Source organism: Suricata suricatta, chromosome 1, assembly GCF_006229205.1.
Source record: "Suricata suricatta isolate VVHF042 chromosome 1, meerkat_22Aug2017_6uvM2_HiC, whole genome shotgun sequence".
Classification (NCBI taxonomy): domain Eukaryota; kingdom Metazoa; phylum Chordata; class Mammalia; order Carnivora; family Herpestidae; genus Suricata; species Suricata suricatta.
The window spans coordinates 72,069,041-72,085,649 of NC_043700.1; the positions used below are offsets into that span (position 1 = coordinate 72,069,041).

At 34.4% G+C, this 16,609-nt stretch overlaps 1 protein-coding gene across 5 annotated transcripts in view; it reads left to right on the forward strand.

Moving 5' to 3' along the window:
• LRBA (LPS responsive beige-like anchor protein) overlaps positions 1–16,609 on the forward strand; it is a 688,703-nt gene that overhangs the window by 135,770 nt on the left and 536,324 nt on the right. The gene's annotated exons all lie outside the window — the stretch shown is intronic.

The following is a 16,609-nucleotide window of genomic DNA, read 5'->3' on the forward strand; positions in this document are numbered from 1 at the left end:
TTCTCTAAATTTTAGGGTAGTTTGAAGCTTTTGAACACAAGGTGGCGCAGTATATTCAAAGATGAGAAGGTATTTTAGGGATGCAAGGTGGTTGAATTAAATAGAAAAGCTTGGGTTAATATTTGCCCTTTGGTCACATTACAGTCAGTTAAAAAATTGATTTGGAAGAAGCTGCTAGTCTTTTTTTTTTTTTAATTTAAGCCAGTGTAAGTTATTTATGTATAGCTTTTGTTTAAAAATTTTAATGAAATATTCTAGACATACAGAAAGGCATAAGGAATAATGTACCTACCAGTATTTATGACATTGGGTTCTCCATCCCAATTTTCTTTGTTATTCTCTCTCTCCTTCTCTACTAACCTTAATTTGGGGGTTTTCATTATTTCTGTTTCTATTTCTTATGTATATTTTAACACACACACGTCTGAACACTAAAGAATTTATATTTCATATTTATACTTAATATAAATAGTATCACATTAAATGCATTTTCCTGTACCTTGCTGTTTTTACTTGTCATTGTTTGAGATTCATCCACACTGACCCATGTAGTTGGGTTCATTTTCTCGGTTGTGTTGTATTCCACGGTATGGCTTTATCCATTTACCAGTTGATGAACATTTTTGATCATTTTGTATATATTTCTAAGTTTCTCTTTATATATTCCTAGAAGTTGAATAGCTTACTTGTAAGATGCAGATGTTGAATATTAGAAGATAATGCAAGTTTTTTCCCTAAGTGGTATATCACTTTACGTGTTCCCCAGTGATGTATAAGTGCTCATTGATTCATATCACCTCAGTACTTGGTATGGCTGGAGTTTTAAAAATTTGCAAATTTGATCAGTTTTAAATTCTTTATCTCCATAATTTTAATTTACACTTACTTATTGTTTTGTGGGAACTTTAAAAATCTATTCTTGTCTTATTTTTTGGTTGCTCTCTTATTTATGAATATCTTTTGCCAGTTTGTTTACCTACTTAATTTTTAGTTTTATGATTGTATCGTCTGAGGAAATTTTACATTTCAAATATTAATGTAGTAAAATTTAGTTTCTTTTACGGTTTATGCATTTTGTGTCTTGTTTAAGAACTCCTATACTCAGAAGGAATATAATATAATCATATAATTATATTATTATAAATTGACCAGAAAGGATAAAGAACAAATGATAAAATTGATATATCTTTAAATGTTCTATTTATTGTCATAGTTTATTATTCTAGAATATTTTGCCATTCTTTTGCAATATATTGGTCATTCCTTAATATACTTTTCTAGGTGCTTGAATAACTTTTAGTTATTTGAAAGTACCTAAGAGTTATTTATTCTTCTTTCTCCTTATTCAGTGAGAGGAGGGTGTGTTATTATCATAAGGATTTACAAAGATAGATTGGAAGATACCACTCTACTGATTTATGTTTGAGGATAATACAGTACTAAATAAGAAAAATACTTGATTTTATAAAAATGCTTTTAGTTACTACATTTTTGAGCTGACTAGTCTAAAACAGAGTTCTGCCAAGTATAGCTTGAGGGTCAAGCATAGTTTGATGTGTTTTATAAATAAAGATTTATTGAAACAGCTACTTCCATTTATTTTTATAATTTCTGTGTCTGCTTTTATGCTATAGGTATTCAGGATTTGCAACAGAGACTGTATGGCTCCCAAGCGTAAAATATTTACTGTTTGGTACTTCACAGAAACTATTTGCTGCCTATTGTCTAACTTAATTTAGTTTGTGCTGATGCCCATATCTTTTGGTTTCTATTATAGTAGGCTGCTGCAGTCTGGACTAATTTTCTGCTAGTATTGTATTTCTTTTTACAAAAGGTCATGAGAAAAACAGGATTGATTTTGGGTCTTATATATGTTTGGACTGGATTTCAGGTCTCTCTGGGGGAATTCTAAGTTAGGGGAATGTCAATATAAATTAGATTTTTCAAATTTTCAAAATAGTATATGTTAATTCTGTGCTTTTGTATATACTTCTGGTTATTCACATCCTTAGGAAGAATGGCTAGAGAAATATAAACTTTAAATCAGTAATTCTTTTTTTTAAATTTTAAAATATTTTTTTAAAGTTTATTTATTTTGAGAGACAGAGTGGAGGAGGAGCAAAGACAGAAGGAGAGAGAGAATCCCAAGCAGGCTCCATGCTGTCATTGCACAGCCCCGTGTGAGGCTCGATCTCACGAACCATGAGATCATGACCTGAGTCGAAACCAAGAGTTGGACACTTAAGTGACTGAGCCACCCAGGTGCCCCTAGATTAGTAATTCTTAAATTACAGCCTGACGACATTGGGAGCCCATGGAACCTTTTCAGAAACTGTATGAAGTCCTTCTTTTCCCAGCTATGTATCTTTTGAAAGTGTATTTTTTTTTCGTATACGTTAATCAAAACAGTATATGGTACAACAAATTGAACATAAAAGCAGATATAAGAATGCAACCATCTTCTATTAAGCTAGAATTTAAGGGGATTTGTTAAAATGTGAAATCCTACCACTCTCATCCTTATTATTAATATGTTTACATTAATGCATATAATGGATTTATTGTTATTTTGGAATGTACATTTGTAAAGTTTCTTGGTCTTAATTTTTAATATAAGTAGCAATAGATATACCTCATATAAATAAAAAGTTTTGGGGCACCTCAGTACTTTTAAGAATGCAAAGCATCCTGAGAAGTAACAGCTTGAGAACTGCTGAAGTCATAGAATATTTAGGGACAGTAGTCTTTGAATTTCCTATCTACAGGATTAGGATGTTAAACTAGGAAATACCTCTGGTATCTTTGAACTTCTGAACATTTTTCACTAAACATTTATATTCAATAACCAGTCCATTTGTGTGTGTAATAAAGAGAACATGGGCTGTGGACACAGGATAGTTCTGGATTTGAATTCTGGTTTATAGTAATTTGCAGTTGTGTAATCTCAGGAAAGTTTCTAAACTTTTCTTAACCATCAGTGTCTAATCTAGAAATGGCAAATGTGGATATATAAAAGAAGTTAATGAAAGAAATCACAGAAAATAGATTTAAATGCTCAGTGACTGTTTTCCTTTATTACAGCTCTGTCATTCTTCCAATTCATCTCTTTATATTCATTCTCACTGCCAAACACTAGTTCAGACCCTGAGTCACTTCATATTTGATATAAATCCAACTTTTAAGAAGAAGAATTACATATATCTACAATGTGTAGTATGTATGCTGTGTTATAATAGGATTGTGACTATCCAACTTAAGAACATGCTATGTGGTTCTCCCTTTCCAATCCCCACCCCAAATTTTATTTCTATTTTGAATTTTGTGTTTATCGTTTCCTTCTTTAAAAAGTTGAAAAATGTATTCCTAAATAATATGTGATCTGACTTTCCCTATTTTTGTATTTTATGAAATTGACATCATACCATGTGGATGCTTCTATTACTTATTTTTTTCTGAAACTTTATGTTTTTAAGGTTATTTTTTATTGTTACATAAAGTTTTGGTTTATTCATTTATACTTCTGTGAATAATTCAAGATGCTCAAAGGCAACTATAGTTGTTAGTTTTATACTTCTTACAACTGTGGCTCCCAGAAAGAAATTTATAGTGGCCACTATCAATGTGTTATGGGGGGCACCTGAGTGTGTCTGTATGCACACACACTCACATGTATGCACTCTTCTCCTCTCACACCTGAAACAGAGGTTTCAGGAAATAATATTTACCCTTACTATACTTTGGTATATAGGGATACATTCTTAGGTTTTCTTTTTTTGTTAAAAAATGCTGATGATGCCTCAGTAGGTTGATTCTGTGATCTGTCAGGTGAATTTTCCTCAGTTTGAAAAGAGCACTGCTCTAGGAAATATAAGTAGGAGTAGAATTTCTAGATCCTAAGTAATGTTTCACCCTCTAATCTGTGACACTTTATTATTTATTTTTAAAATGTTTATTTTGAGATAGAGAGTGCATGTGTATGTGCACCTGCACAAGCAGGGGAGAGGTAGAGAGAAAGGGAGAGAGAATCCCAAGCAGGATCCATGCTGTCAGTGCAGAGCCCAGTGCAGGGCTTGAATTCAGTGAACTGTGAGATCATGACCTGAGCCAATATCCAGAGTTGGACGCTCAACCAACTGAGCCACCCAGACACCCCTCATGACACTTTGAAGTTCTTATTTTTGCAAGATTTTATTTTCTGTCTATGTTAAAGTTTTTCTTTTGTTCCCCTCAGTGATTTGTAGTTTTTTATAGGTGTCTAGATCACTTCTACTCTGGTTATCTCTAATGATCAGTACTCTTAGGTATTATTTTCCTCTAAATTTATTAAGCTAAAAATAACTTGTATAATGTTACTCCTTCCACAAACCCTTTGTTTTAATTTTCGTAAAAAGGCAAATAAATTTTTTTTCATTTTATTTAAACAAGAGTTTTTACCTAATCCTTCATTTCCTCCTGAAAAAAGGATTTCCTACCTTACCTTCCACTTAACTCTGCAAAAATCTCTGCTTTGTTTTGGTTTTAGTCTTTTTAAAGTTATATCTTTCTTTGTTAAAAAGCTTTATTTTTGTTTACTCGTGGGGTGGACTTTGTGTTTATTTGTACTTAGCCTAATCCTTCATATTTTTCAGAATTTAACTAGCTCAGTCACTTCTATGTGATCATTTTTCGTACAGCATATTCTGTATGAATTCACAGCAATTAATTTTCTCTTGGTATTTCTCTTAAGTGTAACTCTTTGTCTCTTTGCTTTTCCCATTCCTACCCCTCCTTCAACTTCTCTTCTCTTCCCCTCTACCTCTTCTCTCCACTCAGTCTTCTCCACCCCTCTACTCTATTAGGTACTGTAGGTACCTAGTGTAGTCTCTGCTGCCCTCTGTCACTGACTAGCTAACTCACTTCCCCTTTGTTTGTATCTCTTTCTTCTTTTGGCCATTTTTTCTCTTTCCTGTCCCTCTCACTCTTATCTTCAATATTCATCCATCCATTCTGTACCCCCTGTCTTATCCCTTCTCTCAGCCTTGATCTCTTTTTCTCAGTTTTGTCCTCAGTGAATCTGTTTGTTTTGTCTCTGCTTGAGTGGTTAGATACTCTGTGGTCTCTTTCATTCATTTTCTTTTTAAAAAATATGTATATTTATTAATGTTCATATTTATTTTGAGAGAGAGAGAGAGAAAGAGAACACAAACAGGGGAAAGGCAGAGAGAGAGAGAGAGAGGGAGAGACAGAAGCCCAAGCAGGTTGCATTGCTGTCGGTGCAGAGCCCAACATGGAACTTGAACTCATGAACCATGAGATCATGACCTGAGCCGGAAGCAAGAGTTGAATGTGTAACCGACTGAGCCCCCTGGGTGCCCCTCTCTCATTCATTTTCAGTCACCTGTGTCTAGGTCTTACAGCAGTTGCTTACCACTTTTCTTCCCATTTCTACCTTAACTTTCTTTTTTTCCATTCCACTACTCCCTTTCTTCTTATTGTCTTGTATTTGAGTACCTCTAGCTACTATGAAAGATAGAAGGATGAATCAGGAACAGATCTTATCCGAAAAGAAGTTACTTTCTAATATGGTAGATAATATATATATTTTATTATTTTTATTTTTTTATTTTTTTTCGTATAAAGTAAAATTTAATTGTACTCATCATCTTTTTATATTTAAAAAAACACTAAAAAGCAAGGCAGGAAGGAATAAATGCCATGGAAGAGATACTCACAGTGAAAGGGTAGACAGCCTCACATGAGGGTATCTGAGTGATTGGTAGAACACATGTCATTTGATGACAGCATTGAAGGGTAAATAGGTTTTGGGCATGTAAAGTCTGGGACGATGAGAATCACTGGTGGAGGAATTGACATAGAGTACAGAGATGGTATTACTGAGAAAAAAGCATGGTGAGCTATTGGTTTGCTTGGGAATATGTAACGTACATGAAAAATAACAGTAGTGAGTGATACAGCAAATGTTTGCCATTTAATTAGGAATGATCCTATCTCTCCTACTATATTATTGGTTAAAAATGAGCTCTTATATCTTATTTTGGTTGTTCATTGTAAGCTCTCATCAGTAGGGACAAAAGATTTTATATATCTTTATATCTTTTGTAGAACTGTGCAGAGTTGAGTACTTGGCAGTTGCACATTAAATATTTGTTGCAGTAATGAGAAGGAAGACCCACACCATCATTGTTTGGGGCTGTCTAGTTTAGCTGTCACATGGAGCAATGGCACCCTGTGTGTGCCTTAGTGTCTCAGTCTTCTGTTTTCAGTGACTGATAAAATAGCTGCAGCAGCTGTCTTTAAAGTACGTGTACCATAACCACACACAGTATGATTTGGGAACCTCTCATCAGAGTCACTTGAGATGTATATTTTATTATAGTCTCCTGGACTTCACCCCCGAATCTTAATCTGAATCTCATGGGATGTTCCCAGAAATCTGTGTTTTAAAGTTAGACTTTCTTATGCAGTCTACATTTCAAGTCCCCCTGTGAGTGTACAGGGAATTATTTTACTAACCTTTATAAAATTTGTCCCTTCCCGCCTTTATACTAAACTGTTAATGTAATATACTCTTTAGAAAGTATCACAGATAAAGAGGAATTCTACATAAATTGAATATGGATCCCAGTTAAGACCCCTTAATACATTTTTAAAATTATTAATGAAAACCTTTTTTGTCATTCTGGAAGCATATGTTATGGTGCAGAGAATGTTGAAGGAAGAAATATAAACTCAGCTTATACACAAAAAACCAAAAGTATGCTTTGTATATTTTAAGTATATATGTATATTTATAGTTTATGTGTATATTATATATAGTTTATATATATTATATTTTTTAGCTTATAAAACTCTACATAAGTTACTATAATTTATATGTATGCATTTATAGTTTATATATTATACATAGTTTATATATACAGTTTTAACTAATTTATATTTTTCTTTACTCTAGTGACTTAGAGCCTTATTTAAGCAGATATTAAAACCTTTACAAAGAAAATAGTTACTTTATGGAGAGGCCTCTCTTGCCTCTTTTGGACCAACAACCAGTCTTTGAGTCAAGTTTTAGTATTAAAATTATAAAATGGAATAAATGCTGATTAAGTCAATTGTAGTGTATCTGAGTAAAACTAGACTTACAACTTTTTGCTGTCTAAGTATACTTTTTAAAAATAAATGCTAAACCTTTACTTAATGCCATGAGGGGTAAAGAAAAATTTTAAATTGTATACTTTAGTTCTTGTGGTTTTCACCTTTAAAGTTTAATAAGTGTCATTTAGTTTTATTTCTCTGTGTGGAAATTTTTCATTGATGAAAAGCTTTTCTTTTAAGTTTTATACAAAGTAATTTATTTGAATATTGCTGTGTTAAGTATTTTGGATTTTCAAGATCTTGACATCTATTTTTAAAATGAAATGGACAACTGATATTCTAAGGTGCTTCAGAAGAGTATTTACTAAAGTTTAGGATGGAGCTGAAGTAATTCAGTAAGTAGGTGAACAATTTGTAGCATGCTGTTAATTCTGCCAGCAGTATTGGACTAAAATTTTTTCTCTAAAAAATTCATTCTAAAGCTTTACATTTTTATATATGTGATACTGAAGTGCTGCTTATTTTTTCTTTGTGCAGCCATTTAAAATCTCAATATCATAAATTTATAACGTGGTTCTTGATAAAGTACTGGTGTGTAAAAAACTAATGTTGCAGAGTTGTATAGCTTTTGCAGAGTTACATCAGGATACATTCAGCTGCTATAAAAAGCCAAAGAAACTCAATTGCAATTTTATTGTCTGATTTGATAGATTTCCTGCCACCTTTGTAGTAGGGAAGCTGTTTGTCACTGTATCTCTCTCCTCCAACAGCTGAACTAGATTTTATAAGCAGTAATAGGGTTTTCTAGTGTAACTGCCCTGTGTTGGTTACTTTGGTCTCAGGATTTCAAATATATCCCTGTTAAGAGTAACCTTTGCAATTCCATTATTTTCTTAGCTGTTCTCTAGGTTGTTATTGTTTATCTTTTCCTTTTTCTTTCTTTGTTTCTTTCTTTTTTTTTTTTAATTAAGTGGCTCTATGCCCAACATGGAGCCTGAACTCACAACTCTGAGATCAAGAGCCACACACTCTGTTGACTGAGCCAGCTGGGCACCCCACTTTTCCTTTTTCAAAACACTTTAAATTGAACACTGTCTTGAGTAATTAATTGATGCTGTTTTCAATTGGTATGCTAGATTGCTTCTTCTCTTCAATTAAGATTTAAATTAAGACATTTAAAGTATCCTGAATTATGAGACCTATTCAAAAATATTCTTTTGTCTTAACAAGCAAAACTCAAACTTTCTTTTATTTTTATTGATTTTATTTTTAAGTGGCCCATGGCCAGCGTGGGCCTCGAACTCATGACCTTGGGGTCAAGAGTAGGTTGCTCTACTGACTGAGCCAGACAGGCACCCCAAACTCAAAACTTTAGATACTGTATTTTGTCTAGGCCTGTATTTCCATGAAGTAGAATGGGTCTATGACTTAAAATAATCAGTAAAAGTTATTCACACTCACATGAATATCAGTGGCTGCATATTATTAGGTATATACAGTACATCATATTGTAGAGCTGTAAAGTTAAGGGCAAAAGCTGAGCTTTATAACATCTGATTACTATCAGGCCACTTGTAATTATAGGAGGGAGGACTGAGTAAATAATTTAAGGTACTTTTCATTTTTTGGCATTCTCCACAATTTTATTTGGAAAAATTGGTGTATGTTATTAAAAATCTGTTGATTTGAGTTACCATGTACTGGATTAACACCATAGTGTAACTTTTCCTTATCTTTGAACAGTTTTGGGCCTGCTTTTATTTAAATGTCTCCTATTTTGTAGGATAAATTCCTATAGGTCCAAGAGTCTGCACATGTATTCAGAGGTTCTGAAGGGTATTGCTACATTACTACCTGAGAATTTGTACCAATTTATGCTCTAGTTTTTATGAGAGCACCTGTCTAAACAGTTCTTAAAATGGCTCAACATAACTTTTAAAGATATGTAAATTATTAACTGTATGATATTTTATGTTACTGAACTTCCTATCTTTAGCTAGATAAATGAGGATAATACTACTTATCTTTTAAGGTTTCTCTGAAGATTATGTGTGTTGGCATATGCCAAATGCTTAAAACACTGTACAGTAAGCATTCTCTGTATCTCACCAGTTGCTACAGGTATTTAAAAATATATCTGGTATTGCCTACCAAAATGGACTTAACTTGATATATATTACTAAATGTGTATTTTTAAGCATGTTGTGGAACTGGGAAGCAACTATTATTTTAGATAGAAATTTTCATAATTTAAGCAGGTTTGAGGGTGCAATATATTCTTTTAAGTAAATTTCTTTTAAATTCTACAGTGTTTTCATGTGTTAATATGATATTTATAGAGATTAAGAAAGTACTAAGTGGTTAGAAGGCTTCTGTTTTATTTTGTTTATTATTATTAAAATTTTTTTAATGTTTTATTTATTTTTGATACAGAGAGAAACAGAGCATGAGAGGGGGAGGGGCAGAGAGCAAAGGAGACACAGAACTGGAAGCAGGATCCAGGCTCTGAGCTGGCTGTCAGCACAGAGCCTGATGCAGGGCTCAAACCCATGAACGTAAAATCTCACCTGGGCCAAAGTCAGAGGCTTAACCGACTGAGCCACCCAGGCGCCCCTATTTTATTTATTATTAAAAATTTTTTAATGTTTATTTTTGAGAGGGAGAGAGCACACAAGCGAGGGAGGGACAGAGAGAAAGGAGACAGAATCTGAAGCAGGCCCTATGCTCTGAGCTGTTAGTACAGAGCCCAAAATGGGGCTCGAACTCACGAACTACGAGATCATGACCTGAGCTATAGCAGGATGATCAACCAACTGAAGCACCCAGGCACCCCTATTTTATTTTAGCTTAGTTTATTTATTTTGAGAGCGAGAGAGTGAGAGCAGGGGAGGGGCAGAGAGAGAGAGCACGTGCGTACGTGTGCAGGAAAATCCCAAGCAGGCTCTGCACTATCAGTGAAGAGCCTGTTGCAGAGCTCGAACTCATAAGCTATGAGATCATGACCCGAGCCCAAATCAAGAGCCAGAGGCTTAACTATTGAGCCACCCATGTGCCCTATGCATCTGTTTAAATTGAATCTTTACTTGGTTTTAATAAGAAAGTATTGGTCAAAAATCACTTTATGAAAGAATAAAGTTTTTTTTTATTAGGTTGCTTACTAAAAAAAGATAAACTTCAAAAATTGATTTAACTTTGATGTAATATCTGCATATTAGACTACTTAAAATTCTAGAAATAAATGACTGAATGAATTAGTATACTTTACATATTCTGATTTTCTTCAAAACTCTATTCAGAAAAATTGGTGGAGATAATTACAGTATAGAATATATGTAGAATTATATATATGATACTCTTCAGGAGACCCTGTGACAGCACTTAAAGCACTAACATAAGATTTTATTCAAGAACTGTTGCAACAGGCAAACAGAGACCTGAGTGTATAACTGGGCTCAGTTCTGAATACGAAAAGGTAAAGTGGGGATTTATAGGCACGGAGTGGGGTAAGAGTGGGGAAGAGGTTCATTGGGTCAGAAATTCCAAAGAGGACACATCTTGGATAGAGGATATTCTGATTAAATAGACTTAATAGGATTTTTTCTGAAAGCGGGCCAGGTTAATCATATGTCAGTGGGGTATGGTGGAGTTGAGAAATTCAGTTAGATATCAGATTGATCAGTTATTGAAGGTGCGTCCCTAAATTGCTACTTGCAACTTTTAAAAAGAAAAGCAAAGCTGGAGGCATCACTGTTCTGGACTTTAGCCATATTATAGAAGTGTAGTCATCAAGACAGTGTGGTACTGGCACAAAAACAGGGTCAATGGAACAGAATAGAAAACCCAGAAATGGACCCACAACCATATGGTCAGATAATCTTTGACAAAGCAGGAAAAGACAGTCTCTTCAACAAATGATGTTAGTAAAATTGGACAGCAACATGCAGAAGAATGAAACTGGACCACTTTCTTACGCCATACACAAAAATAAATTCCAAATGGATGAAAGATATAGATGGAGACTGGAAACCATAGAAATCCTAGAGGAGAGAATACTGGCAGTAAGTTCTTTGACATCAACCTTAGCAACTTCTTACTAGACACATCTCAGGCAGTTCAGTTCTTTGACATCAGCCTTAGTAACTTCTTACTAGACACATCTTTGGAGTTAGGGAAAACAAAGGCAAAAATGAACTATTGGGACATCATCAAGATAAAAAGCTTCTGTACAGCAAAGGAAACAATCAGCAAAACAAAAAGCCTATGGAAAGAAGATATGTGCGAGTGACATATCTGATAAAGGTTAGTATCCTAAAAATCTATATAGAACGTAGCAAACTCAACACCCAAAAAACTAATAATACAGTTAAGAGATGGGCAGAAAACACAAATAGAAATTTTTCCAAAGAAGACAATGAGGTGGCCAACAGACACAGGAAAAAATGCTCAACCTCACTCGTCATCATGGAAACACATAATGAAACTACAATGAGATACCACCTCACACCTGTCAGAATGGCTAAAATTAACAGCTCAGGAAACAACGAATGTTGGTGAGGATGTAGAGAATGAGGAACCCTCATACTGGGAATGCAAACTGGCACAGACACTCTGGATAACCAAATGGAGATTCATCAGAAAGTTAAAAATGGAGCTACCCTATGATCCAGCAATTGCACTACTAGATATTTACTGAAAGGTCCCAAAAATACTGATTCAAAGGGATACATGCACCCTGATATTTCCTGCAGAATTATCATCAGTAGTCAACTTATGGAAAAAGTGCAAATCCATCGACTGATGAATGGATAAGGAAGAAGTGGTGTACACACACACACACACACACACACACACACAAGAATATTACTCAGCCATAAAAAGAATGAAATCTTACCATTTGCAATGATGTGGCTAGAACTAGAGTGTATTATGCTAAACTAAGTCCGAGAAAGACAACTACCATACGATTTTACTTACATATGGAGTTTAAGAAACAACACAGAACAACATAGGGGTAGGAAAAGAAGAAGAGAGGGAAGCAAACCACAAGAGCCACTTTAAAAGACAGAGAACAAACAGGGTTGATGGAGGGAGTTGTGTGGGGGATGGACAAAATGGGTGATGGCCTTAAGGGGGGGCACTTGTGATGAGCACTGGGTATTATATATAAATGATGAATCACTAGATTTTACTCCTGAAACCAGTATTTACCTTTATGTTCACTAGATTTTAAGTAAAAACTGGAAACAAAAAGACAAAATAGATACTAAGGGTAAGGGTTCTCTCTTAACTGACTTAACAAGATTCTCACTGAAACTCAGAGATGCAGGTCTGGCAACACAGGGCCAGAGGATTCAGAGGAACCTGACTAACTTTGGTTGAGGAGAGAGTACTTTTTAATGTAATACAGTTGTTCTGCTTTAAAATTTGCTTTTTGTCTTTTCGTGACAGATTGTATATAGATCTGTTCCATTTTTTAATTTATTTTCATTTTTTTGTAGGGGGTTTATTTTAAGCTACATATGAGTAGAATAGTAAGGCTTACAAGTCAAATCCACTTGAAAATAATTTCTTAATTTCTCTGTGGTAAATTAGATAGTTACCTTTTTAAGTGGTAGATAAATAAAGCTTGTAGTTACCTGTATGATAAAATTCCAACTCCTTCTCTTGTTTGACAAAACCTTTAATAGTCTAATAGCTGTTTACCATTTACATGCTTACTTAATGTTTTTATTGCCTACCACTTCTAGAAATGCTTTGATCTTATTGCTTTACTGAATAACTCAAGTGTCTTAAATGAGCCATGTTCTTTGACCATCCATTCTTAAGCACATTCAAAATTTTATGTATTTTGAGAGAGACAGAGCACAAGCAGGGGAGGGGCAGAGAGAGAAGGAGAGAGAGAATACCAAGCAGGCTCTGTGTAGTCAGTGCATAGAGCCTGTTGTGGGGCTTGAAGTCCTGAAACTGTGAGATCATGTCCTGAGCTGAAATCAAGAGATGCTTAACCAACTGAGCCACCCAGGTGCCCCTACATTATTAAAATTTTTTCTGCATATCATCTCTGTTTTTAATCCTTTTCTATCTTGCAAATGTGTATTTATTGCTGAAGTCCAAACTTAAATATCAGCAGTATTCTGCTATTGCTAGGTGCTTCTAGGTATTTCTATGCAAATTATGTAATTTCTGTATATTGCTGGTAATATATTGTGTGTAGATATAAATAACTTCAAATTACCTGAAAGAATCTTTTTTTAAATGTTTGTTTATTTTGAGAGAGAGAGAGAGAGAGAGAGAGAGAGAGAGAGGGAGGGGCAGGCAGGCGGAGAGAGAGAGAATCCCAAGTATGCTCTGTGCTACTATTAGTGCAAACCCTGACGGGGAGCTCGATTCCATGAACTGTGAGATCATGACCTGGCCTTTAAATCAAGAGTCGGCTGTTTAACTGACCAAGCCACTCAGGTGCCCCTGAAAAAGTCTTTAAAATATTCCCGAAGGTTACATAAAAGGCATGAACAAATAGAAAAACATATTTGCTAGAGTAGGAAGACTCAACATCATAAAGTTATAGTAATTTAATGTTTCTTTAGATTATTTTGTAAATTTAGTGAAATATCAAGAAAATACCATTTTTCTTATTGTGAGGAGAAAGCTATTTAAGTATTAAAGCTAGTCATTAAAGAAAAGTACAGCAAAATACATAGAAATAACCAGGGAAACTCTGTAACAAGCAATTACAAGGGGTCTGACTCTACTAAATACTAAAACATAAAACCAAATGTCATAAATTTTCAAAATGTAGTATTGGCACATGAAGAGATAGGCTGACTTGGGGAATACAAAGTCCAAAAATACATGATATTTCATAAAGACTTTAGGATATTATAAACAATGCATCTCAAGTCAGCAGGGAAAAGATGGACTCTTTAATAAATGGTATAATAGAAGATTTATCTAAGAGAAAAAAGTTGGATCCCCAGGAAATTTGAAATATGGATTAATTATGGGGAGAGAAGCCATAAGTACTAGAAGAAAATCAGATTTTCTTCTTTAACCTTAGATTGTGTAAGAATTTTCTAAGTGTAATTTAGAATGTAGAACCATTAAAGAGGAAAGAAAGACTAATAGTTTTTACTACATTAAACCAAAAATCTTTGTGATCAAAAAACAAACAATACCATAAGCAAAGTCAAAAGGCATATGAAAAATTAGAAAAATGATTTAGAACCAGAGCAAAGGTAATATTGCTAACATATAAAGTCTTCCTAGAAAAAGACAGCTAAAGAAAGCCCAATAGAAAAAGAGCCTAAATGTCCATCAACTGATGAGTGGATCAAGAAGATGTGGTATATATATACAATGGAGTATTACTTGACAATGAGAAAGAATGACATATGGCCATTTGTAGGAAAGTGGATGGACCTTGAGGGTGTCATGCTAAGTGAAATAAGTCAGGCAGAGAAGGATAGATACCATATGTTTGCATTCATAGGTCTAACAGGAGAGACCTGGCAGGGGACCATGGGGAGAGGAAGGGGGAAAGAGAGCGGGGAAGAGTGAAGGACACAGATCAAGGGAGACTACTGAATACTGGAGACGAACCCTGGACTGAAAGGGGAGGAGGAAGGAGGGAAGGGGTGATGGTCATGGTGGGGGGCACTTGTGGGGAGAAGCACTGGGTGTTATATGGAAACCAATTTGACAATAAACTATTATTAAAAAAATGTTGCCCCCCCCAAAATAAAATAAATAAAAATTTAAAAAATAAATTAATTTAATTAAATTAAATTTAAAAAAAAGAAACATGGACAAAAGACATCAAACAAGCCATAGAAAACTAACTTCAAAAATTCTCTAGTTATATATATATATTGAAAAAACTGCCCAGAGATAGTTAAGATATATTATGTGACAAAAGAAATTGTGGAACAGTTTTCACAATTGGTATTAATAAAACAAGTGGGAAAGTAAGAATTTATGTCTGTGTATATGCATGAGAATACTCTGGGAAGTTACATAAGAAATAACTGGTCACCTGATCATTGGGAGTTGAGTCAGTGAGGACAGTAATAGGAGAGAAACTTATTGAATCATGTGAATTGTAGGGGAGGAAAATCTTTTTCTTCACTGTCTTACAAGTCCCTGGCTGGGCCAGAAAATTAATAAATAGAGATTAACAGAAGAAAAGCATGTACATTTATTTAATATGTTTTATGGTACATGGGAGCCTTTATAAGAAAATGAAAGATTCAAAGAAAGGGTTAAGCTGGTGTGTGTGTGTGTGTGTGTGTGTGTGTGTGTGTGTGTGTGTGTGTGTTTTAAACATTTTGAGAGAGCATGAAGAAGTCGGGAGGGACAGAGAGAGAGGAGCAGAGGATCAGAAGTAAGGTCTGTGCTCTGCACTGACAGCAGAGAGTCTGGTGCAGGGCTTCACCTTGCAAACCATGAGATTAGGACCAGAGCCAAAGTAGGATGCTTAATTGACTGAGCCACCCAGGCACCCCAAGCCTGAATGTTTTTATACTGGGTTTGATAAAGAGTGGAAAGTCATGGAACACCACAATAGGGAAGAGGGTATGAGCTAAGGGTAATAAACTGGGGGAAAATTAGCAAGGCCTGTTCATTTGGTGGTGGTGGTGGTGGTGGTGGGTTTTGTGTTGTTTTTTTTTTTTTTTTTTGCATCTATGTATCTTCTGAGATAAGGATGCTCCTTTCCTCTGGAAGGGATAGGGAGGGTACCTCTCAACTGAGAGGCTTTGGAGAGCAAGAGGAGATCAGAAAGTTCTTCTAGCATCTGATGTTTTTATGATCTATTTCAGAAGAGGATGGAGAGGTCAGAGAATTTGGAAACCAATTTGACAACTGCTTTTTCTCAAGTTCCTTCATCTTAAAATATTCAGCATGCCAAGGTGCCATATTTTGTGGTAGTATGTTCTGAAACTTATCAAAATATACTACCTATTCAAACAATACTTTTTAAGTTTATTATGTGATGAATAAATAGTGAAAATTATGTTTTAGGACTTGTTTTCCTCACAGGATTGTTTCTCTTTATTATTAAACTTAAAAAAATTTTTTATAACTAATTTTCTTAATGTAGTAGCCTAGGACTTATGCTTGATACCCTACCACTAGGGTTGTATTAAGATAGCACTTAAGAACTTAGATTTGAACAGAGTATTTAGATTTGTAACCAAGATGCTTTGCATAAAGTAGATCAGTAAAAATTTATAACCTTAAAATAAGATTTGTAACCACATTGATATTAATTTTACTTTAATGTATCTGTTATCCTTGCACCATTGTTGTTGCAAGCTGTGGGACCAAGCCTATGTAAAAGGTCTCCTGTTGTGTGGTAGTGATCATTTGGAGCTATGCTGATTGATATTCCATATAGGAAGACTCAGCTATTTTTATAGATACCTTATTTATCAGCTATGAAATGTTGGTAACTTAAGAATTAGAAGTTAACATGTGATATTCATCTGATATTTCTGTAGGGAAATAATATACGAAAAAG